General features: G+C 40.8%; 1 protein-coding gene across 4 annotated transcripts in view; it reads left to right on the top strand.

Moving 5' to 3' along the window:
- Positions 1-25,937, top strand: part of ST6GALNAC3 (ST6 N-acetylgalactosaminide alpha-2,6-sialyltransferase 3) — a 475,429-nt gene that overhangs the window by 111,427 nt on the left and 338,065 nt on the right. Inside the window, exon 1 of one of the 4 annotated variants that reach the window (XM_033917259.1) lies at positions 20,789-20,847. The exons of the other annotated variants lie outside the window; for them this stretch is intronic. The gene's annotated coding sequence lies outside the window, so the exon portion shown is untranslated. Of the gene's footprint in view, positions 1-20,788; positions 20,848-25,937 lie in introns of those variants that run through there. 4 annotated transcript variants of the gene reach the window in all.

Here is a 25,937-nt window from a genome sequence, read left to right as displayed (position 1 = left end):
TATTTATGAAATCTCTTGACTTACACTGCCATATATAGTCTTCTACATACATCAGATAATTTCTCTAGGGTATTTCTATCAATTGAGGGCTAGATTCTCAAAACTTCGCGGTAAAAACCGATGGGCCACTGTCGCAGCCGTTAATATAGCGCTTTCAAAAAGGCGAGTCATTCTAAGAAAAACCAACCACGCATGCAAATGAGTTTGGCAGAGAGTAGCAAAAGTTCGCTAAAGGTTCTGTTTACTAAGGTGCGCTAGCGTTTTTACCGCGTGCTGCATTGCCGCATGCGCTAACCCCGCGCTACATGCCAAGAACTAACACCAGCTCAATGCTGGCGTTAGCGTCTAGCGTGCGTGGCAATGCAGCGCACGCTAAGCACGCGCTAAAACCGCTAGCGTAGCTTAGTAAAAGGAGCCCTAAGTTTACATGAGATGAGTCGCTGGTGATAGCAATCGGCACATGCGCAGAATACACCATGAAAGAGTCGGGAAAAGCAACGCCATAAGCGGTGTGTCAATCATAGGCGTGCCAGAGCTACTTGATGAAGGGACGGGAGGGGAGATGCAATGCCAGCTTTCAACAAGCGTGCATAAGACAGGTTTCTCCCCCCCCCAATTGCTATAATTCGTGTAAATCTTGTAATTTGTTTATAATGTCAAATTTTATCATGAATCACAGCCAGGAACACATAAGACGCGGCTATAATACATGGGCTCAATAAGCATGCTTTGGTTCACACACCCCCTCCAAATAAAAGACTATAATTTATGTGTAGTTTTTATTTTTTATTTTCATGAGCCATAGTCGAAACACATGCCAGAGATATGCTGTTCACAGTACTGGCACCCCCGGACCAGTCGCCAAATTTTGGTCGCCAAAAGCCAACACTGAACTTGGAGAATCACTCGGTGATGTTGAAGAAGCCACCAGAGTGCTCATTTAAATATTGATGAGCCAATTTGCATGGCAGAATTGGAGACTGCTAGGAAGCTCGGAAAAGACCATGGTAAGCCATTTTGATAATTCTGCAGCTAAAATACATGCGTGCTAATAAAACTTCTCAAATTATAGGCTAACAAAGAAAATCAATCTCAATTCTTTTGGCCCGGGTAAGAATTCAAGCTTCGGAACTAACCTAGAACAGGGTTTCCCCAACTTTATCTAGGGACCCCCAAAGCCAGATTGGTTTTCAGAATATCCACAATGAATGAGTTAGATGTGCAATTCATACCATACATATTATGGATATCCTGAAACCCTGGGCCTGAGGCCCTGAAGCCCTGTGGATATCCTGAAACCCTGTGAGGTACACAAGACAGGTTTGGGAAGCCCTGACCCAGAGAAGAAACATATGACATATTAGTAAATGAAGAATATATATGTATATGGCATATTAGTAAATGAAGAATATGTATCCAGAAAGTAGTGGTTACTTTGAAAGCTAAGATGCTGGAAGAAGTATTGTCATTGATAAATGAGTTCATCTGAAATTGTTATAGACAAGGTTGCAATGGAAATATAAGAAGAAAGTCTCTCAGGAATCCTCTGACTTGCTAGTGAGTATTAAATATATTACAATTGTCTGTATGAGGGATTATTTGAGGGTATGGAAGGATCCAGATGAATAATTAGTCAAGGTTTTCTGTGTTGGGAAATAATGAAATAAGGTATATGAATTAGTCAGATTTAATATCATATGAGTAATTTCATTGATAATTTTGAGGTCAATTCCTGGTTGGGGTGTAGTTATTGGTCAGTTTTGATAATTTAGGGGTTGTTTTATATTGTTGTGGGAAGGTATTTTTGTCTGATCCCTAAAGCAAGAGAATATCGCCTGTGCTTATTCTCCTTGAGATAGAGCCTAGAGACTTGAAACTCGACACTATCAGGGATATTTGGGGGTTTCAGTACTATTTTAGAATTCTGAAATAGTTATCGTTTATTAATAGTTTTAATTAAGGCTTTATCCTTGGATAATGATTATGCAGCAGGCTTGAAGAACCTGCCTTGTCTGAGAGACTCTAGTTGTTACTGTGCATCATGCTTACTGGAAAGCAAACTGGTGGCTACGTGCCACTGGGAAGGAGTATGGGACTTCTGATGTGGTGAATCTACTTTGCAGCATGGAAGATCAGTGTAGTAGTTAGCCTAGGACAGAGGTAGGCAATTCTGGGACTCGAGAGCCGGAGCCAGGTCAGGTTTTCAGGATATCCACAATGAATATGTATGAGATGGATTTGCATGCACTGCCTCCTTGAGATGCAAATCTATCTCATGCATATTTATTGTGGATATCCTGAAAACCTGACCTGGCTCCGGCTCTCGAGGACCGGAATTGCCTACCCCTGACATAGGCAGCGGAATGCTGCTTTTGGGGTTTTTTAAAAAATTTGGGGTGGGTCCCAGGAGCTCCGCCCTGGTGCATGACCTCTAGACCCGTTCGGCCCTTCCCCCCCCCCCCTTTATTGACAGCTTTCCTCCTTCTCTACTTCCCACTCCCGCTTCTTCAGCCATGTTCGGCTGAAGGTGTTGTAAATCCAATACATTGTTTGTATATCCAATACATTGCCTGTAAACCCAATACATTGTTTGTAAATCGGCATGTCAATGCGGATCCTAATGTAATTATTGTGAACCGCCTAGAACTCGATGGGCATGGCGGTATATAAGAATAAAATTATTATTATTATTATTATTATTATTAAACAGCTCCCAAGTCCTCCACCCACCTCCTCCCGGCGTTTTAGTTTTAAATCTTCAGCTGTTGCCGTGCAGTGTCCACCAACAGGCCTGTCCCCGGAAGTAGAATGAAGGGTTCCAAGGCAGGAAGTAGAATGATGGGTTCCAGGGCAGGAAGTAGAATGAAGGGTTCCAAGGCAGGAAGTAGAATGAAGGGTTCCAAGGCAGGAAGTAGAATGAAGGGTTCCAGCCCGAAGATTTAAGCAAACACCTGGAGAAGGGTGGGCGGGAGGGCTAAAACCACAGCGACCGAGAATTTGGGGGGAGGCTATGGCTCTTGTAGCCTCCCCCGTTACGCCTATGGCTTAGGGCAGTGTATCTCAAACTGTGTGCCAAGGCCTCCTGTGTGTGCCTCCTGAGATTTCAGGTGTGCCGTGGCACACTAGGGAGGAGGAGAGGTGCCGGCGCCAGCTAAGATGCATGTCCTGTAGGCAGTCAGTGGGCGCCAGCAGCTATCCTTCTCTCTGGCCCTCTTCCCTTCTGGCACCCCTCCCCCCCCCCACTAGCGTCTCAGGGCCCACCTGGAGGGCCTACACACACACGCGGCCGTCGACATGATGATGTCACGCAGGCACGTAATGTCATCACGGCAATATCTGCGCGCTTTCAGATGCCTTGAGCCACGGTCACTACCTTTAGTGTGCCGCGGCTCAAGAAAGTTTGCGGAACACTGGCTTAGGGAGTAGCCTAATGATCAGTGCAGTATCCTGAGAACCTGACAAATTGAGTTTGGTTCCCTTTGTAGCTCCTTATGTTCTTGGACAAGTCATATAACCCTCTATTGCCCCAGGCACAGAACTTAAGATAGGGAACCCACTGAGGACAGAGAAAATATTTGCATATAATATGTGCAGACTACTTTGGTTTTATCACAGAGAAGCAGTATATCAAATCCATAATCCTTTGCCCTAGTTAGAGCAGAATCCTGAGAGCCAGAGGTCAAATCTTGCTTTTCTTCCCGACACACATTGTGACATTTAGGGCCTCCTTTTACAGAGCCATGGTAGGGATTCTCCCGCAGCAAATGCTTTGAAGCCCGTAGGAACTGAACGGGCTTTGGTGCATTTGCCGCAGGGGAATGGCTACTGTGGCTTTGTAAAAGGAGCCTTTATTTATTAGGGTTAGGATTATTTATTAGGACATTAAGCAAGTCTATTCACTCTCTATTGCCCCAGGTACGACTTAGGTTATAAGCCCACTTGGGCAGAGAAGTGTAGTTTTAACTGCTAATGTATACTTACTTATTTATTTATTTAAAAATGTATACGCCACCTAAAAATCTAGGCAGTTTCCTAAATTCTTTTATGTTGTAAGCTAGGTATACCAATATCGGGCTTTTTCTCCAGCTTCGTTCTGCTTGACGCAGTAAAGTACGTTGTTCACAGAGTTCTTTTGTGTACCACTGTTTATTAATTTGCGGTCTAACTTTAACAACCAAATAGGGGCTAATTGTCAAGGTAGACAGTAGAGCATTCGTCCAAGACAAAGTCTTACTATCAGCTGATGTTATTCTCAGAATGATCCAACTGAGTAAGACATCTTGAAGATGGACAAGTTAGAAAGACCATTTAAAGAAACAATGAGGTTCCTGTTTTAAACATAGTAACATAGTAGATGACTGCAGATAAAGACCCGGATGGTCCATCCAGTCTGCCCAACCTGATTCAATTTAAATTTTTTCTTCTTAGCTATTTCTGGGCAAGAATCCAAAGCTCTACCCGGTACTGTGCTTGGGTTCCAACTGCTGAAGTCTCCGTCAAATCTCACTCCAGCCCATCTACACCCTCCCAGCCATTGAAGCCCTCCCCAACCTATCCTCAACCAAAAGGCCATATACAGACACCTAGCATGCAAGTCTGCCCAGTACTGGCCTTAGTTCAATATTTACTATTATTTTCTGATTCTAGATCCTCTGTGTTCATCCCATGCTTCTTTGAACTTGGTCACCGTTTTCCTCTCCACCACCTCTCTCGGGAGCGCATTCCAGGCATTCACCACCCTCTCCATAAAGTAGAATTTCCTAACATTGCCTTTGAATCTACCACCCCTCAACCTCAAATTATGTCCTCTGGTTTTACCATTTTCCTTCGCTGGAAAAGATTTTGTTCTAAGTTAATACCTTTCAAGTATTTGAACGTATGAATCATATCTCCCCTGTCCCTCCTTTCCTAGGGTATACATATTCAGGGCTTCCAGTCTCTCCTCGTACGTCTTCTGGCGCAAACCTCCGATCATTTTCGTTGCCCTCCTCTGGACTGCTTCAAGTCTTCTTACGTCCCTCGCCAGATACGGTCTCCAAAACTGAACACAATACTTCAAGTGGGGCCTCACCAACGACCTGTACAGGGACATCAACACCTTCTTCCTTCTACTGGCTACGCCTCTCTTTATACAGCCCAGCATCCTTCCGGCAGCAGCCACCGCCTTGTCACACTGTTTTTTCGCCTTTAGATCTTCGGACACTATCACCCCAATGTCCCTCTCCCCGTCCATGGTTTGGAAGATGTTTTTCACACGGGAATAAAGATTTATTTGTGTGATAAGACTGTAGTCATAAAACTGCACACACGTAGTTTGCCAGCTTGCTTTGATAGCAGTAGGAAGGGGACCAAATCAGCCAGAGCACATGCAATATTTGGAAGGGCCTCCACTCCCCATGCCCACCCCAGATTAGACCTGTGTTGCATATCCATGTGTAGTGAGTAATTCCCTCCGGGGTAACTTGTTGCCACACGGTCTCTGGATTCTTTTTACAGTATCAGATAATGTACAAGGGTGCACATATGGATTGTCTTTGGAACATCGAATAGAAAGAACAATTTGTTTCAAGAATAATTAGTTACAGATTTTTCAGTGCCAAAAGTGCTAGTGGCAAGGACAGAGCTATTCAGTGTGTGCATGAAATTAGTTCTCAGGCAAATAAAAGATAATTGAAGCATTCTTGGATTCATTACATAGTCACAAAAGTCCTTGTGCTTAAAGTATTCCACGAACAATGCATCTTCATTTCCTCTGCTCCCCCTAATAACTCTATTTTCTCCTCCCCTTACTTTTTTTTTGCCTCTCTTTAAATCCTCTCCAAAGCTGCAAAACTCTGATATGGCCCCTATGAAAGCAAGTGATGGAGCATCAGGACTTTTGAACTTAGAGTGCGCATTGCCCCTTCTCCTCCTGCAGGCTATATGTTTGGGTAGGAAATTTACACAGAGGAGGAGATGGGGCGGTATATTGACCCTTACCCCTGCGAACATATCAAAAGTGACTTTGTGGCGCTGGGGGAGAAGTTGATGCAGTCAGGTGCACAAGTGGTATTCTCATCCATCCTCCCTGTCGAAGGTAAAGGTCAGGATAGAGAAGTTAGCATCCTGGAGATGAATGCGTGGATGGTGTCATCGAGAGCGTTTTGGCTTCCTGGACCGTGGGATGATTTTCCAAGGGCTGCTGAGCCGGGATGGTGTACATCTATCAAAGAAGGGAAGGAGCAGTGGGCACTGGACGATTAAGTGACTTGTGCACTGGGATTTGATCTCGCAACCTCTGGGTGCAGAGGCAGCAGCTTAAACAGTGAGCCACAGCCCTTCCTCTTTAGCTGATAGACAATTCATGGAGAAGGGAACTGAGGCAATTAGAGATAGGGACATGAGGCATGTGTGTGTGTGTGTGTTGCTGGGTTTTTAAAATTTGAATTTATATCCCGTTTATCTTGTTTTCACATTTCATTTTGCAAGATTTTTTTTGGTTAAAAGAAATGGAAAAAAAACTTAGGGGCCCTTTAACTAAACTGTGGTAAAATCTGCAGCTCATGCAATTTAAGGTGGGATTTTACCAAGCAATAAACTGAAAAATTTTACACCATTCTTTCCCATTCTTTTTTTTTTATTTTTTGCAAGTGGTACACTAATGTTATCATTTGTTTGTGGCACGTGCCAAATATTAACGCAGCAGTACTTAGCAGCTTCTAAGTAGGAGGTGCAAAGTGTCCTTGCATTAACCCTGTATTAGCCAATTAATGTGTAATAATTATAACTCACTAGCTGGCTAACACTCCATGCCCTCAGTCCACCCTTGCCATGCCTAGGGTTACCAGATTTTGCGTCAGTAAAATCTGGACCCCCTAGACCTGCTCCTAGGCCCGCCCAGGTCCACCCATTCCCGACCCTGCTCCGACCCCCACTGATTGTTCATTGGGCAGGAAGGCCTGCGCGCATGCGCAGATGTGACGTGATGACATCACACACATGCGCACGTGTGTGTCCTGACGCTCAATATTTAAAGAGGTACGGGGGTTAGGGAAGGGGTGTGCGTGTGTGACAGTAGGGGGCAAGAAAGGAGTAGATGGGGTGAGGGTAGGGAAGAGGGTGGGGGGAGGGGGGAGTGCCACCGCCCCAGGCGCCTCACCCTTGCTACACCACTGCATCCACTTAATCTCCCTATTTAAAACATAGAGATAACTTATTTAGCAAAAACCCAGTGTTTTTCTTTCGGATTTAGAAATTGTTCAAAATGACCACCCTCCCACCCAACTTTTACAGTATCTATAATTCTCCAATGAATATCAGAAATTGAGTGGTTATAATTCTGCTAATGTCGTACCAATGGAGCTTGAATATTGCCAGAGGCACGCGATGTAAAAAATAAAAATAAAAAAATGTTTCCAGCTTTACCGGGCACGAAGGGTCAGCACATGCTTCGGGATCGCTGGAAAGTGATCCGTGCGGTCGGTTGGGGGCGTGATTCCGATTGCCCTCATTTGCATGAGGGTGATTCGTGAATCATCCCCCCGGCCACGGATCGGATCGCTCACGGATCAGATCTGATCTGTGGCCTTTGTGAATCTAGCTCTTACTTAGTGATGCATTTGAATGTTCATTTACACAAAATGGTTAATTGCTAAGGAGGAAGACAATTAAACCGTCCTGGATAAGGAGAGATCCCATCCCATTGGCAGTGATAATCAGCTTTTTCTGTAACAAATGACCTTGTGTGCAAGTGTTATCCCAGCATTTGTTCTTCCCATACATCCCTATCAAAAGCGGTGATATTCAAATAAGCTATCCAATGCCCTTCATCTGCCACACCTCCCTTAGCCCCATGACCTAATCATCCTCATTCTGTCCAGTGGGAAAGGGATTTTTTATTTTTATTTTTTTTAATTTCTTTATTGATATTTTGAACTTGACAATGTATACATTTGAAAAATCGAAAAAAAACCAAAACTATATGAAAATACACTATTACCATCAGAAATATTACAATAAAAATTTTAAATCCCTTCTTAACCTATAACAGTAATGATATTATATTATACTCATCAATATTATAGAATATTATGAAATTTATACCTCTAAATAAATAATACACCCCCCACCCCTCCACCCACCCTGGATGTGCAAAGGAATCTAACATAAAGAAAAAGGAATCACTTTAATTATAATGTGACAAAATTAGTTAATGGACCCCAAATCCCCTTAAAGGATTTAACAAACCCTAAACGCTCTGCCATAATCTTTTCATATTTATATGTTGCACATACAGTTGCCCACCAAAAACTAAAATTAATCCTATCATGATTTTTCCAATTAGATGTTATCATTTGAACCCCTATTCCTGATAAGATCATGAAAAGGCGACTATTATTTCTATCCAAAGTGGGTTTATTATGCAGAATCGTTCCAAAAATTATTGTTTCATATGTCAAAGGAATAGAGGATTGAAGAATATTATTAATTTGCCCCCAAATCGACTTCCAAAAGCCAAGTATCAATGGACAAAAAAATAAAAGATGATCCAAAGTCCCAATATCAATATGACAATGCCAACATCTATTAGATTTAAAACTATCTACTTTATTCAACCGAACTGGAGTCCAAAAAATTCTATGTAATAAAAACAACCATGTTTGTCTCATAGATGCTGACATTGTACATCTTAATCTCCAAGTCCAGATTCGTGGCCAACGAGAAACAGAAATATGCTGTTTTAACTCGATACTCCAAATATCTCTAAGACTATTTTTTGGTTTTTTATTTAAAAATCCAGAAATCAATTTATACCACAGGGCAGCCTGATGTCCTATTAAATCTGTTTGGTAGCAAAGGATTTGCAAGCTAAAATAAGTTTTCAAATTTTTCCATTCAGGGAACCCCATCTGAATAGCCTGCTTCAACTGCAAGCACCTATATTGTTGAGTGTTTGAAATACCAAATGAATGCTGCAGTTGTGAAAATTCAAGCAGATTACCATTAGAAATAAGATCATCTAATGTCCTAATATTTGCCTGCATCCAATTCTTCCAAGCGATTCCAGCACCGCCTATTTGAATCTTGGAGTTTAACCATAAGGACTGTAAAGTAGATTTCATTATTGGTATCTCTGTTAATTTATCAATAAATTTAATAGTTTTCCAAGTATCCAATAAAATTATATTGTCCTTAGCATATTTATGAAATCTGATACTTAATACATGTGGAAGTCTCATAGGGGACACCAAATTCCGTTCCAAATATAACCAATCTGGTTGATGATCAATAAGCTCAGGGAGGATCCAATACATACCTTGACGCAATATATAGGCTTGATGGTACCTATAAAAGTTTGGAAAATTTACCCCACCCTCCACAATTGATTTTTGCAACGATAATAAAGCAATTCTTGGTTTTTTCCCAAGCCAAACAAATTTTGTCAAAATATTATTTAATTTTTTGTAAAAGGACTCTTGAAAATAAACTGGTAACATACTCATTTGGTAACAAACTAAAGGCAAAATCATCATCTTTACTGTTTGCACTCTCCCCCACCAAGAAATATGCAAAGGATTCCATTGCTCACACAATTCTGTAACTTTTAGTAATAAGGATTTTTCATTTACCTTCATTGTTTCTTCCAATGTACTTTTTATCCAAATTCCTAAATATTTTATTCCATCTTTCTTCCAACTAAACTGAAACGAATCAAATAAGCCTTTTATACAATGTACATTTAGTGGAAGAATTTCTGATTTATTCCAATTTATTTTATAACCTGAGAATTTTCCAAATTTATCAATCAAATCCAATAAATGTGGAATGGTTGACTCCGGATTTCTCAAATGAATCAAAATATCATCTGCATAAGCAGAAATTTTATATTCCCGACCTGCATTGTTGAATAGCTAAAAGTAGAGGTTCCAAAACAATATCAAATAACAAAGGAGATAATGGACAACCCTGTCTAACTCCCCTTTCTAAAAAGAACCTTTCTGAAAAAGTATTATTTATATATAATCTAGCAGAGGGGGAGCTATACAGGGATTGAATCATTTGTATAAATCGAGAACCAATACCAAACCAATCCATTGCTTGATACATAAAAGTCCATTCTACCCTATCAAATGCTTTCTCTGCATCTACAGAAACAGAGAAAGCCGGATCTTTCATATCCTTTGTTAAATGTAAAATATGAAAAGCTAATCTGGTATTATTTGAAGAATGTCTTTGAGCAACAAAACCTGTTTGATGCATACCAATAATATAAGGGAGAGCCTTATTCAAACGCAAAGCCAATATTTTAGCTAACAATTTCCCATCAACATTAATCAAAGAAATAGGCCTATAGTTTGAAACCAACATGGGATCCCTGTTTGGCTTAGGCAAAACTATTGTTAAAGCTTCTGCCATAGTACCTGAAATACAACCTTTATTTAGTTGAAACTGATATAATTTGAAAAGATGGGGTAACAAAATAGTTTGAAAAGAGTTAAAAAATTCTACCGTATATCCATCACTTCCTGGAGCGGATCCAACTCTAAGGGACTTTAAAGCCCTCTGAATTTCTTTTTGTGTTATAGGTGCTTCGAGATTTTCTTTCATATGATCAGGAACTTTAGGCCCATTAATCAACTTTAAAAATTCAAAACCATCTTTCTCTTTATTAAAATAATGCTCAGAAGAATACAAGCTTTCATAAAATTACAAAAATTGTTGTAAAATATTTTTAATTTGAGAATGAATTATTCCATTATCATCTGAAATAGCCATTATATTAGCTTTCATTTTTTTTGCTTTTAAATAGTTAGCTAGTAATCTTCCCGCCTTATTTGAGGTTCCATAATACAATGCCTTATAGGACACAAACTCCTTTCTAGCCAATTGTGATGATATCTCATTGTATCTAAATTTTACTTTTAGCAAATTCTGATAAATACTTTGTTCCCATTTTTCCTTTAATTTAATTTCCAATTCTCTAATATTTTGTTCTAAAATTAAAAAATCTTTGGGATTTTTAAAATTTAACTGATGCCCCTTTCAGTTTTAGGTTAAAGCAAGCCATACCCTCCTGTGCACCGAAGACTTGCAATCTGCTTATATTGAGGCAACGCAGGTTAAGTGACTTGCCCGAGACCACAAAGAGCCACAGTGGGATTTGAGTTCTGGCCTCCCTGCTTTTCAACTCACTGCTCTAATCAATAAACTTACTCTACAGAAGAATCAGTCTTCTTGTTGCTGTTTTATTCTTTGCTGGCTTCCCTCTGGCAAAATATGTCCCCACACAATTTTGCGAATAAATTTCTAAGGCTACCGGTACTTAGGGACAGAGGGCAAGAAGGTACCTATTTGTAGGCTCTTTTGTTAAGATATACTGGCCTCTATGTGTCTTTGTAAAACACTAGGGTAAACCGTCAGATATCGTAGATCAGTGGTCTCAAACTCGCGGCCCGCCAGGTACTATTTTGAGGCTCTCGGTATGTTTATCATAATCACAAAAGTAAAATAAAACAGTTTCTTGATCAAATGACTCTTTAGCTATAAATGACAATATTATTATTAAGACTTAACCAAAAGGAAAGATTTATAAACTATAAAGAGTTTTACCTCATGCAAAATTGTCATTTCTTTAATAGGACTTTAACAAATTTTTCTGAGGCCCTCCAAGTACCTACAAATCCAAAATGTGGCCCTGGAAAAGGGTTTGAGTTTGAGACCACTGTCGTAGATGGATTGAAGCTGTGTACATTTACGCTTGCTCAGGAGTCCGGGAAAACCCAGACACTAACTCCTCCTCTTTTTTAGACAGACTTTCCAAAACCCGGCAGTTTATCTGCGTTTTTGAAAGCTCTGGTCATAGTCTGGAGGGCCTATGAGCATGTGCGAGTGACATCACACACGCCAACACATGTTCGGAGGCTCTCGGACATGGTCCGGAGGTCAGGGAATAAAAGAATGTAATGTAATGTAATTTATTTCTTATATACCGCTCCATCCGTTAGGTTCTAAGCGGTTTACAGAAAATATACATTAAGATTAGAAATAAGAAAGGTACTTGAAAAATTCCCTTACTGTCCCGAAGGCTCACAATCTAACTAAAGTACCTGGAGGGTAATAGAGAAGTGAAAAGTAGAGATAGAGGAAAAATAAAAATAAAATAAACATTTTAACAAGACAGCATTGATCTAAATACTTTGGAAGGTAGAAGAGAGGAGAGAAAGGAATAGAAGCAGAAGGGGGAGCCGTTGAACAGTAGAATTCTGGAGAAATTTAAATGATAGAAATAGAACAAAACAAAGACAAGAGGCAAAACAATAGATAAGATTAAAGATAAATCATAAGCTGGAAAGAAAAATAAAATAAAACTTTGTCTTCAATCCACGGTTTCAGTGGAAGAGGCTCACTGGGGGTGGAGCTGGGGTGGAATAGGGCAGGATAAAAGGCAGAACAGGGCGGGGTTGGGACAGAATAGGGCGTGGATGCAAAATCTGGTAACCCTACTCAGGAGTATGTTTTTATTTATTTATATCAATTTTCTATACCGTTCTCCCAGGAGAGCTCAGAACGGTTTTACATGAATTTATTCAGGTGCTCAAGCATTTTTCCCTGCCCCGGTGGGCTCACAATATACCTAATGTACCTGGGACAATGGGGGAGGGGATATTAAGTGACTTGCCCAGGGTCACAAGGAGCAGCGTGGGTTTGAACCCACAACCCCAGGGTGCTGAGGGTGTAGCTTTAACCACTGTGCCACACACTCCCCTAGCATGTAAAGTATGCTGTGGTGCCATTTTCGCTGTGGTTGATGTACAACATGCTCTGATGTGTGAGGGCTGTATTCCGATTCTTGGAAGACAATCACGGACAGTAAAATTTTATGCCACCTGTGAGAAAATGGGAGTGGTCTATACGATAGTATGCCCCTATAACTTATGCTATATATACCGCAAGAAGTTTGAAGACCCGTGTATTTGAGCATCGTTCAAACATTGCTCATAAAAGCCAGGTGGATGTATTGACCCGTCACTATTTTGAGTATTAGCACTCTCTTGAAGAGTATTGGCGTTTTGTATTGGATCACATTCCAGTTACACCGCGGAGAGGTGATATTAAATCAAGACTTTACTGGAATGAGCAGTGATTCATCTTTTTTCTTGATACAATCTGGCCAGAGGGTCTGAATCAAAAAATAGAATGGTGTGCGTTTTATTAGTGCTATCTATTTGAATTGCCTTTGGGGACTTCCCGGAAGTGATGTCATGATAACCTGGGAGCTTAAATCTGGACGTCATTTTGGAGCCAGCTGCGCACTTTCCCTGACGCAGCCATCTGTCGGCGAAACAAGAGCCTTGTTGGAATGCATTTCTTTATTGCTGGTGTTGTGGACTGAATGGAGGTAGAGGATTGATACGCGTAACAACGGGTATAGAGTGACATGAGTAACAGCGTTTTGGTGGATCACAGCATTCTTAGAAACAGCAGCAGCATGTGAAGAAAAGTTTGTGTATTTTTTTTGACTATTTTTTTTTTTTTTGTTATTTTCCTGTGCATAGTGATGGGTGTATATAGCCTGTTTTGAAAGTTACATTTGCATTGTGGAGTTTTTTGCCTGTGATATATAATTAGAACGGCTAGAAATCCAATCGGATCGCCGTCTTACTTTGAATGCAGTTGAGGCTTTTTCTCCACTTATTAATAAATGTGTGTTTCATAGGGCAGCCCCACCACTTGGCTAATAGCATTTTTTTTTTTAATTTAGCTTTATTTATTACTGCTATTATCTATTTTTCTTGTGAGCATGTAAAGTATGCCTGGGAGATTTTTAGCTGGCAGCGGGCAGGGCGGTGATTGCCCATCGCTTGTGCCGACCCTGGATATTCAATGCCTGGCTGTTTCCGGCATGCATCATTGAATTTCAGGGTTTTCGCTGGCTGTCAAGCGCATACACAGTTAAGCTGATATTCAGCACTAACCAGGCATTGGCAAGCGCATAAAGACAACCATTTATGCGGGTCTATGCGCTAATCTTGCCCTGTCAGAGCTGAATATTGGGGCATAACATTGACTCGCCCCTGGAATGACCCCAAGATAAAAGTTTCACACTAAGGCCCTGATTCTGCAAAGTGCTCCTGATTGTAGGCAGCTATAGGCGTCCTACAGCTGTCTAATCAGCCAATCGGGAGGCACTTTTTCTAAAAAAAAAAAAAAAATGCTCCCCAGGCAGGCTGCCTATATTGAAGGCGCCTCCAGGGAGCCTAGAGAGGCCCGCAAGCCCGCCTATGCTCGCCTAAGGTTAGGCGGTAGCCTTAAGCGAACCTAGGCGGCCCTACGGGTCTCCTTAGCAGAGCGAGAGACGCTTACAAAGTAGGCTAATGACCAAACTAGACCCTGGGAAGTATACCTAGTTTCAGCAGACCTATGTTTTCGTGCCCAAATGTGGGTGCCACAATTGGCACTCAATGCTATTTTGTAATGGATGCTCACCTTTCAGTGCCCATTATAAAATAATGTTGAGCACTGATTTTTTTGTTTTGGGCACCAATTTTTGAATCTATTCAATAAAAGGAAAATATATAATAACCACCTGTGTAAAACGTAACACATCTACTAATACACAGGATTTTAAAAACCTCTATTACTTGTATACACACTTTTAATCCAAACACTAAGGGCTCCTTTTACAAAGGTGCGCTAGCATTTTTAGCGCACGCACCGGATTAGCGCACGCTACCCGAAAAAGTGCTACCGCCTGCTCAAGAGGAGGAGGTAGCAGCTAGTGCGCGTGACATTTGTAAAAGGAGCCCTAAGTAACAATCATTAATAAGTGATGTGCTCAGTGCCCCTCAACACCTGCATTATGCCATGATGGTTCCCATGAGTCCTGCGAATGAGTCATCAAATTCAGGTGTTGAAGGGCACTGAGCACATCACTTATTAATGTTTATATTATATGTGTGAATATGAGTAATAGGGGTTTATGGAATCCTATGTATTAATAGACCAATTTTTGAGTGCCATTTACTGAAAGCAGCTCAATGTATGTATTTTACACATGTATCTCATGGGATAATTTTATTAAAACCCTTTTATGCATATCAAACAGGGTTTTACACATGGAAAAAAAATTGTTAAATTATCCCCTCTGACATAAAAAAAAGTCAGCAGAAGAGGAGGTAGCAGCAGGTAAGAAGTTCTGCTCACTAACTCCACCTGATGGTTGGAGTACAACATGCAGGGGTGAAGAGGAAGACAGCAAGACTTCCGTGGCTGGATGCTGACTCTTCTTTTGGGTGGCACACTTTAGCTCACTGAATAGAAACTGCTGAATTACGTAGTATATCTAACAGGGCTCTCTTGAATGCTAAGGACCTAGGCACATGCCTAGTTTGCCTGTGTCTTAATCCTGCCCTGGCATTATCAAGCTCTTTGATCTCAGTTTTGCCAGACTGCAGATACACTTTGTGTAGAGTTGTCTTACATGACCTTCAAAATATACAGTGTAAATTTTTATCTTCCAGTAACATTCTTCTACAACACCTTTCTCATCTTCTTTACACAGGATATACCATGTTTGATAATGTATGTGTGCTGGGCCTCTCTGATTTCTTTCAGCTGTCCCCTTTAAATGCGCTGCGTCTCTCAGATCTCCTCGTTGTTCTGCTTCCTCTCCCCTCAGGGCCTGTCCAATCTCTCCATATCTCCTCTGGCCATACAGCAGCTGACATCTCCCCAGCTGCTCCGAGCATCTCTAATATTCCCACAAATCACTCAGAGGTTTTCTGATCTCACGGAAGCTCACTCAGGCATTCTTTTTAAAGCATACATTTTCTTAAAAAATAAAATAAAAAATGCTACATTCAGATATGAATGTTCTGTGTACTGCCACATTGAACTACATAGCTGTCACAAAGAAATAAATGAGTAATGACAGGCCATTGTCTACATCTTTCTGAAATTCTTTTCTTTATCATAGAATTTACTGCTTTCTAACTAACCTCAAACTTTATTTTAATGTATGACTATGGACTAAACTCCTGAAGGCCTTATCCGGTGTTCTCTGCTAGCAATGTCTACCAAGCTGGGCAGAAAGGAGATGCCTTCTTGTTTGCCGAGAAAAGTAAAGATTTTCCATGTTGTTCCTGCAATAACTTCCCTTGCATGGATGCATTTGAATGGAATTTTCAAAGAAAAGAATAAATACTTGTAAACAAATTGGACATGGCTACACACACAATAAGGGGCCCATTTACTAAAGTGTGTTAATGGTTTATGCCCAGAATTATGATACTGTTTAAACTACAATGCACAATTGATTTAAACAAGCTTATATGACAGGCGAAGCCATTAATATAATCATGGGTTACTTCAAATTATGATTATGTCGTGTCAAAGAAGAGACAAGTTAATTTGATCATGTATTTTTAATGGGTATAACTAATGGGCAGACTGGATGGACCGTTCAGGTCTTTACTTGCCATCATTTACTATGTATGTTACTATGTCATGCGATGTGCTCTAATCTAAGATTTAAGTTGAGATGTAGTTAACTAACTTGGAGCACATCAGCAGTATTATCTCTTTGCTGCTTTCTCAACCCCCTCCCCCCCTCCAGTGGATAAAGGGACCCGTAGTGGACCAGTGAGTCTTAGTCTTAAGGCCATTACTGATTGGTGCTCCCCCAGGGGCTAGAAAAGGGCTATGAGATCTGATGTCTGTCCACTTCCTCTCCCTGTGCTCCTAAACTCCCCCTCCGCACTCTCTAGGTCCCCCTTCCCCTGCATATATGGGGCAAAGAAAAGTGTCAGGTGAGTCAGCACCATTTTTGCCATCCAAGTAAACATTGCAACAAAAAAACCACTCTAGATAATACTTATAAATGGTGCAATGGAGATAATATAATTAGGTCTACAAAATTAATGCTCAGAATCATGGAGGGGTGACTGGGGAAAACCCCAGAAAAAACCACCTCACCGCCCAATCATCGCATGTACAAAGGTGGACACGAGGTTATATCAAGTCTTTTAAAGATGTAAATCGTAAGGAGCCCAAAAGGGGCTAAAAAGTTCTCTTAAACAACATGCATTAGGTGATTTGAAAGAATTCAGCAAACTTATCTTTTAGCTTGCAGATTCCGACGTGTATAGTGTATAGAAAAACGCTCATGCGATGGGCATCAAAGATTCAAAAATAGCACCTGTCTCACTTGAAAAACGGAGAACATTTCTCACAGCTTGTTTAAGAGAACTTTTTAGCCCTTTTTGGGCTCCTTACGATTTACATCTTTAAAAGACTTGATATAACCTGCTGTCCACCTTTGTACATGCGATGATTGGGCGGTGAGGTGGTTTTTTCTGGGGTTTTCCCCAGTCAGCCCTCCATGATTCTGAGCATAAAAATTTTTGTAGACCTAATTATATTATCTCCATTGCACCATTTATAAGTATTATCTAGAGTGGTTTTTTTTGTTGCAATATTTATCCTTATCACTCTTCCTATTGAATTGCTTCAAATTCGCCCCGTCTTTTATATCCAAGTAAACATGGCAGAATGAAGCTGGGGATTATTTCCTGCTATCAGATATTCATAGGATTAGTGGCCAAGAAATGCCAGGATTTATAGCTGCCCCTTCGTTATTCTCAGAGCAGGCGTAAATGCCAATATCTAGGCTCCCCACTGCTGACGTGAATTCCCTATATGAAATGGAGAATGCACAGCTGTGTTGTTGTCTCTTCCAGCCCTCCCCTTGCTATTTGGACATACTCACCTTACTTGTGTCCAAAATAGCATTTGCTCCTAACCACACCTATTTTTCAAGTAGGCGTTGTTAGGCATCAGAGGGTGCCTCGACGTAGACATCGCTAGGCACCGCTCTGAGTTCCACACGGAACTATTAACTTGTTATTTTTAAAAAATGTATCAATTAACTTCAATGGTGTGATCAATTACCACACTATTTAAGCTACTTGAAACAATGTGGGTTGCATGCGGATTTTAGTTAGGAATCCACAATTAGGACACCTAACTAGGGCGCAATTTATAGAATCTGTCCTTTAATGTCAACTCTGTAAAAGCATTAAGGTGCATCTAACCCATTATACGTAATGCAAATCCAATTTGGTGTACCAAAATTTAGGTGTGACTGCTTACGCTGGGTCAATGGTTAGCATATGTTGGCGCTCCTATTCACGACTCGCAATGAATGCAACGGAGAGCATTCTATAAATAGTGCATGTTGCTGGGTGGAACACCCATGACACACCCACTTGTGATTACTTGCTAAGCAAAATACATGCTGAATTTGTAGACTACTGCCTAGCACTTTAATTACTGCTATTGTAATCTGACCTAATCTAATCTGATTTTGTGGATTGCACTTATCCAATTTAGATTCGAGGCAATTTACAATCAAGAGGCTCTTATATTATAAGGGGGGAATACAAATTATTAACAAATTAATTACATCAAAAGGTAGCAAGTGATTACAGGGTAATAGGAATAGAAATATAGTGATATTAGTGTTTGTGTTATTGTCAATTGTGGATGATGCACAGATAAGCGTATGAGAGCTTTTCTTGGATTGATGAAGAGAGTTTTGTGTTGATGAAAGTTATTATTCTAATTAGTGAGAACCACCAAATAGAAAAGCTTTCAATTTTTTTCTGAAACCGATGGATGATGGAAGGCTGTTCCAAGTTCTGGTGGTTGTATAAATGAATAAGGAATTGAATATATGTTTGGAAAAAGGAATTGGAGATAAGGTGGGTTATTGAATCTGGAGTGCATGAAAGATTGTGCAGGATACTTTGATAGCTATTCTTGCGTTTATTAGTAGCCAGTAGAGTTTGCGATAATAGTCTGATATGGCATCATATTTGTTTAGACTGAAGATCAGTCTAATTGCTGTGCTCTGTATCAATTGAAGTTTATGCATTAGTGTGGAGTTCAAGCCTGTGTAAATTGAATTACAGTAGTCAAGTTTTGTTAGAACTAGCATTTGGACCATGATAGCAAAGTGGCGATTGTAAAAGTAGGGTTTGATTAATCTTATCTTTTTCTTGCTGAGGAATGTTTTCTTCCATAGGTTGTAAACCTGAGGTTGGTAGGCGAATATGATTCCTAGGACTTTAGTGGTTTTGTCTATATTTAGGATTGATCCTTATGATATTTGTACGATTGTGGGGGTTGTCTGTAGGTTATTGTGGAATCATAGTATTTTGTTAAGTGTTTAGTTTTCATTTTTTCGTTCGTGCCCAAGTGTAGATTTTCTCTATAGTATCAGAGATTTTGAAGGGCGCTTCCATAAATGGCACCTTAAGCAACTGCCTTTTATTCTTAAGTGCTGGAAGGCCAGAGAGAGGATAAAGGAGTCCAAGGAAAGGCAATTTGATTTAGCTCATACTCCTTTCAAAAATTCCAGGTGAGTTCCATTCAACTATAGTAGGACTTTTCTTGCCCCTGGAGAGTTCAATGTTTAATGTTCAAAACAACTTGATATACTACTTCAACATAACTTAATCCGGGTGATTTATTTATATAAAATCAATAAAAAACAACACGAACTCCAATATAAAAAAAGAAAAGTCCTAAACCTAATTACATGAGAGCAAACAGCCATCGTAACAGATACAACCACATTAGAGCTGTGAGAAACAGAGGTGCCAATTCTACTATTTTTAAGCTATGCTATCCTACAAAAACCTGCTTGAATAAAAAAGGTTTCAACACAGTTTTAAATTTCTTCAAGTTCAGCTCCCCAGGAGTAAAACCTGGCAAGCTGTTTCACAAACTAGGAGCCAGTCAACCAAAAGCTCTCTTTTGACTCCGTTCTCACCTAAGTAGCTGGAGTAGGGGTACCACTAAATGGTTCTCATGAGCCGACTCAAATAATGACTAGGCAGGACATCAATAGACTATTTAAATACAAAGGCTGACATTTATAATAAGTATTATGTGTTAACTTCAAGGTCTTAAATTTGATGCTCTGGCAGACCAGTAGCCAGTGATAACCCTTAAATAATGATATTACATGCTTCTGCCTCTTAACATTACCCAACAGTCTAACAGCATAAGTCTACAGCATCTTAAGATTAATCTGCATAAACAAGGTTCCCATAATCAAGTTTAGAAATAACAAAAGCATGGATTAATACATGTAAAGTTGATTCACTTAAAACACTGCCGAATTGCTCGCAATCGACAAAGAGCGTAAAAACCCTTACAGCAAGTGAATCGATATTTTTACACTTTCAGAAAGTACGACGACTAGGGGACACACAATGAAATTACATGGAAATTCTTTTAAAACAAATAGGAGGAAATGTTTTTTCACTCAAAGAATAGTTAAGCTCTGGAACTCGCTACCGGAAGGTGTGGTAAACCACTCCAAAATGTTCTTAATTAACCTGTTACCCACATTACATCAAAATGTTTTTAGGGAAAAAGTTAAGTTTACAGTAAAATGTGGAGGGTTACAACCCCCCAAACCCCCCACAACGCCGGCGCGATCTCTATTAAGTAAACTGGGGGGGGGCTCCCCAACAAAACCCCCTGTCGGAGCCCCTAAAAACTGTAATTTTCTTCGGCGCACGCCTCCGTCTTGTGCTCAGTTGTCGGCGCGCACCTTTGTCTTTCGCGGGGTTGTCTATAAACCGAAAACTGAGCACAGAATGAAATTTGAAGCACCATTGTAGTTAATCTCCTCATATCTTATATGGCATTTGAAGATGATGACGATAATGATCTCTGTATTTGGCATTACAACAGAGCCAGGAGATAATTCATTTTCTGAGAGAGAGCACTGCAGTCTTCTCCCAATCCTTTGGGGTTTCCAGTTCAATTGAAAGTCACCATTTACAGCTACACAAGGTATGTCTCGGTCATGGCTGCAGTAACAGTTCTCTTTGAACCAACTAATATATGTTGTTGTTATAGTGAGATAGCTGGGTCTCCTTCCAGCCAAGGCTCTTTGAATGCTGCCTTTCACAGTGTCCGAGACCCCAGAAGAAGTCAATCTTGAGAATCAAGCCAGATCACTGCAATGAGCCATTGGGCTGGTCTAGGCAAGGAATTCCAGATAAGGGGCCCCCCACCAGTGTTCCCGCTAAGCTGCGCTGGCCTGCGTTCGCGCACAAAATATTACATCGCAGCGCACAAGTTTCTCTTCACAGCGCACACACGCGTCGCAAAGGTAAGGGGAGGTAAGGTAAGGGGACGCATTGGGGGGATTGCACTTCCCCACAATTGCCATGCTTCGGTTCCTCTTCTTCCTTCCTTCCTCCCCCCCCCCCCCCCGCGGGACCCTGCGGCACCATCAACTCTTACTCCCTCTAATGTCGGCCCTGCAGCTCCAGACTTCCTCGCACCTTCTCCCCTCCCCCTTTGGATCGCTATTATTTTAAATGTTATAGCCGCGGAGCTGTATCCATCAGTGGAGATGTCTAACCTCGGCCTGCCCCGGAACTCTTACTGCAACAGTGACTTCCTGTTCCTGCCTAGACGGGCGGCTGCTGCAGTAAGAGTTCCGGGGCAGGCCGAGGTTAGACATCTCCACTGATGGATACAGCTCCGCGGCTATAACATTTAAAATAATAGCGATCCAAAGGGGGAGGGGAGAAGGTGCGAGGAAGTCTGGAGCTGCAGGGCCGACATTAGAGGGAGTAAGAGTTGATGGTGCCGCAGGATCCCGCGGGGGGGGGGGGGGAGGAAGGAAGGAAGAAGAGGAACCGAAGCAGGGCAATTGTGGGGAAGTGCAGAGCTGCAGGGAAGAGTGTTGCGGTACCCAGCTGGAGGGAGAAGGAAGATGAGGGAGGGAATTAAAGGAGATGCCAGGGCTTGGAGCGTAGGAGGAAGGTATGCCAGTCGAAGGGAAAAGGAAGGGGGAGATGTGAGAGCATGGAGGGGGAGCGAAAGATGGAAGAAAAGGAAAGGAGAGAGATGCCAGAGAATCAGGGAAGGGGAGATACCAGACTATGAGGAGAGGTGTGGGAGAGGGAAGGCGAGGAGAGAGATGCCAGACCAATGGGGTGAAAGGAGAGATGGAAGGGGGAGGCATACAGTTTCTGGAAGGGGCATAGAAGGAGAGAAGATGCCATATAGGGGAAGAGAGACGGCAGACAGTGGATGGAAGGAAGAGAGTTACAAGAAGATGAGGAAAGGAGAAACCACAGAAGACAAAGGTAGAAAAAAATTTCTATTTATTTATTGCTTTAGGAGACATGTGTCACTGTTTCTGTGAAGCATTGTATGCAGAGTCCAGCTTCTTGCTGGTTCAATTTAACCTTTGTCTATGTATTTTTATTTTATCCCCCCTTTTACAAAACTGTGAAGCGTTTTTAGCACCAGCCTTGGTGGTAGCAGCTCTGATGCTCAGAATTTTATGAGCATCAGAGCTGTTACCTCCGTAGCTAAAATCCACACTACAGTTTTGTAAAAGAGGGAGGGGTTAGTTTGTGATTACATATTCCTTACTAGGCGAAGGTGTTTTCTGTGTTCTGTGTGTTTTCTGTTAGGATTGACGGTGTAGGATTGATCTGTGCTGGTCTGGCTTGTTTAGTTTTACAATGGGTGTATTGATGTACTGCTCACTGCAATATGTAAGATGCTGCCTTTTCCTAGGTACTCATGTGTGACGTGTGGTTTGTTACTAAAAATCATGTTTTTCTTACAGATGGGGGGGGGGTGCCAAAAAATGATGGGCCCCGGATGTTACATATGCTAGGTACGCTACTGTATGTAAAGATACCAGAAAGCTGGCGTAGCAAAAACTTCTAAGTTTTGAGTATTTAACCCTCCCACAATCTCACGGGCACTCGTTTCAAGTTTATTGAGATTTTGATTTAAACGCAATATCAAATATTTTCAATGCGTATAACAAAAATAAATTTGGGGAAATAAATAAAACCATTTGAACCAGTGTTCCCGCTAAGCTGCGCTGGCGTACAAAATATTACATCGCAGCGCACACGTTTCTCGTCACAGCGCACGATCGGAAGAGGCGTACGGCAGATGGCAGGGCGGCGAGAGGAGAATCGGGCGAGTTGGCTCATAACTTGCTGGCGCCCGATATTTTTGGCTCACGGTGAAAAAAATTTGCTCACAACACCCGCCCGCTTAGAGGGAACACTGCCCCCCACGTACTAACCTGCAAAAATGTTTGAGTTAGAACTTACTTCTTTGAAATTTAGCTAAGAGCTGATTAACCATTCCCCTTAATTGTATCCATGATATCCTGTTTATCTATCTTGGCTGTTTAGATCGTAAGCTCTTTCAAGCAGGGACTGTTTTCTTACTCTTTGTGACTCTGTACAGCACTGCGTGCGTCTGGTAGCGCTATAGAAATAATTAATAGTAGTAGTAATGTGAAGAGTTTCAGTCTTTGGGAAGCACAGCTGAAATTGTGATGTCATAATGCCTCATTCCACCAATAAGAACCAACCTCATCAGTGATGTCACAATGTCTTGATTGTCCTGTACTCCCCTTTGCCCTCCAACCCAGTCAGCTCATTAACCATTCCCCTTAACTGTATCCATGACAACCTGTTTGTCTGTCTTGCCTGTTTAGATCGTAAGCTCTTTCAAGCAGGGACTGTTTTCTTACTCTTTGTGCAGCGTTGTGTGCGTCTGGTAGTGCTATAGAAATAATTAATAGAAGTAGTAGTAGGGTGGCCAACCCTCTACAGTACACTGATAAGAGGAGAATCTTTGAGAGGGGAGATTACAAAGTTTTAGCCCTGCATCAGAACTGGGGGGAAAGGGCATTAGACTCACTGGGCTATCATGGAGATGAAGCCTCCTGGGGGAGAAGGACTAGGGAGCAGTTTCAATTTGGGCTATTAGCTCTTTATTATTTTTGTGCCATTGCACTTTTATGTTGTTTTTAAAAAATATTTTGGGAGGTTTTTTAGATCTGGGAAAAAATAATTGCCACGTTGCATTTTGTGTAAAGTGAACTTTTGTTAAGTGATTTCCTGCTTTAATACATAGGACCCAAGATTACAACAGCCATTAATTTCCAGTGGTAAAAAAACATCAGCAGTTGTCCTTTTTGGTAGGGCTTGAAAAATATAAAAACTTTTTCAAAAATAAATACAAGAAATGAATCAGTTTTTAAATTTCAAAGAATGGCCAAATATATAAAGTTTTTGTTAAACACAGATTGTGGACAAGTGCCTCTTAAGTTGTGCACAATGTTTAAAGTTGGCAACAAGCATAGAATACATTATAAAAACTAAAGAAAAACAGACTGTTGATTTTATCACTAACAGCTTACGTCTGAAGAAATCTCTGATGCCCTAGTCAATTTTCAGTCTGATTGGGTTATTTCTTCAGTGACTTAGCCATAGTATTCTCTCTCTCAACCTGGCTGTGCTTGCAGCTGATATGAATATTATTTTTGCATTATTATTTTCAAAAAAATAAAGGGCTGCCTTCCAGAAAATGCAATAAAACACATAAAAGGTGGATAGATTTTGTTTCATTTCAAAGTCCTTGATGATAAATTGGAGATTCACCGTACAGAAATGGCAACTTAAGATGCCAGCCTGGAAAAGATCATTAGTTTCTTTTGACAGATTGGATTAATTGAAATAATTAATTGGGGAGTGTCATATTACATGCACCGACCTCATCTATTAACTTCAGTGAGGATATGGATGATATGTTACAGTAGGTATTTATTAAAGTTTATAAATTGTCTTTAGGAAGAGATTCACCCAAAGTGATGTGCAGCAGATATATATAGCTAGAGTAGACAGAGGCAACTTTGTACTAGCAGTATAAATATGGTAAAATGTTCAAATGTGATCATTATTCTCCATGTCAATTAAACTGGAGGTGAAGTCTCACTAACTTTAAACACGGTTGCAAATTCGCCAAATGATTTTTGCTTCTTCTTCTTTGGCGAATTTGCAACTGTGTTTAAAGTTAGTGAGACTTCACCTCCAGTTTAAGTCGTATTTAAACTTATCGTCGGTTTCCTGATGCAGTATCGAAACGTGGCACGTCGGAACCAGTAAAAAGTCTAAGCTAAGTCTGAGTACTTTCAATATACTTTCTAGTTAAAAGAGACGTTTCTTTATAGCTCGAGTAGCTAGTGATAGTATAATGAATTACACCTTTGAATTTGCATTGAACACTGCGATGATTGGGTGGTGAGGTGGAGTTTTCAGCCTTCATGTCTCTGAGCAGAGTTCTATTAAATATGCGAATAACATTAACTTTGGGTTGAATTCATTTTTTGACCTTAATGGAGTGACTTTCTTCAAGATTAGTAGTTGCACCTTTAGTCACTCAACAGCGAACGAGTTGAGTTTATTACCCCTAGAGCAGTGGTCTCAAACTCATGGCCTGGGGGTCACATGTGGCCCGCCAGGTACTATTTTGAGGCCCTCAGTATGTTTATCATAATCACAAAAGCAAAATAAAAGTTTCTTGATCCTATGTCTCTATCTATAAATTACAATATTATTAGCCAAAAGGAAAGATTTATAAACTATAAACCTTGTAACCCATTCTGAGCTACTGGGAGGATGGGATAGAAATTGAATTAAATAAAATAAAGAGTTTTACCTCATGCAAAATTGTTATTTCTTTAATAAGACATTAACTATTTTTTTTCTGAGGCCCTCCAAGTACCTACAAATCCAAAATGTGGCCCTGCAAAGGGTTTGAGTTTGAGACCACTGTCCTAGAGTGATTTTTGACTGTGCCTTGTAGAATAGCATGCGGCCAGATGCATGCACACTTTTTAATGGATGCCAATTAATATTAATAATTAAAGTTTTTGCTTCTTCAACACATTCGGAGGGCATGAGGCAAGCTAGTCTTGATGAAGCAATAGTGATTGAAAGAATAACCAAGCTTCCACCTGCTTCCTGAAGCAGAGGTAGTCTAGACCAGTGGTTCCTAACCCTGTCCTGGAGGACCACCATGCCTCTCACTTCCATTATATGCAAATC

This window comes from Geotrypetes seraphini, chromosome 12 (assembly GCF_902459505.1).
Source record: "Geotrypetes seraphini chromosome 12, aGeoSer1.1, whole genome shotgun sequence".
Lineage (NCBI taxonomy): Eukaryota > Metazoa > Chordata > Amphibia > Gymnophiona > Dermophiidae > Geotrypetes > Geotrypetes seraphini.
Note: the sequence above shows the minus strand (reverse complement) of the source record. Positions and strands in the feature narration are given on the sequence as shown.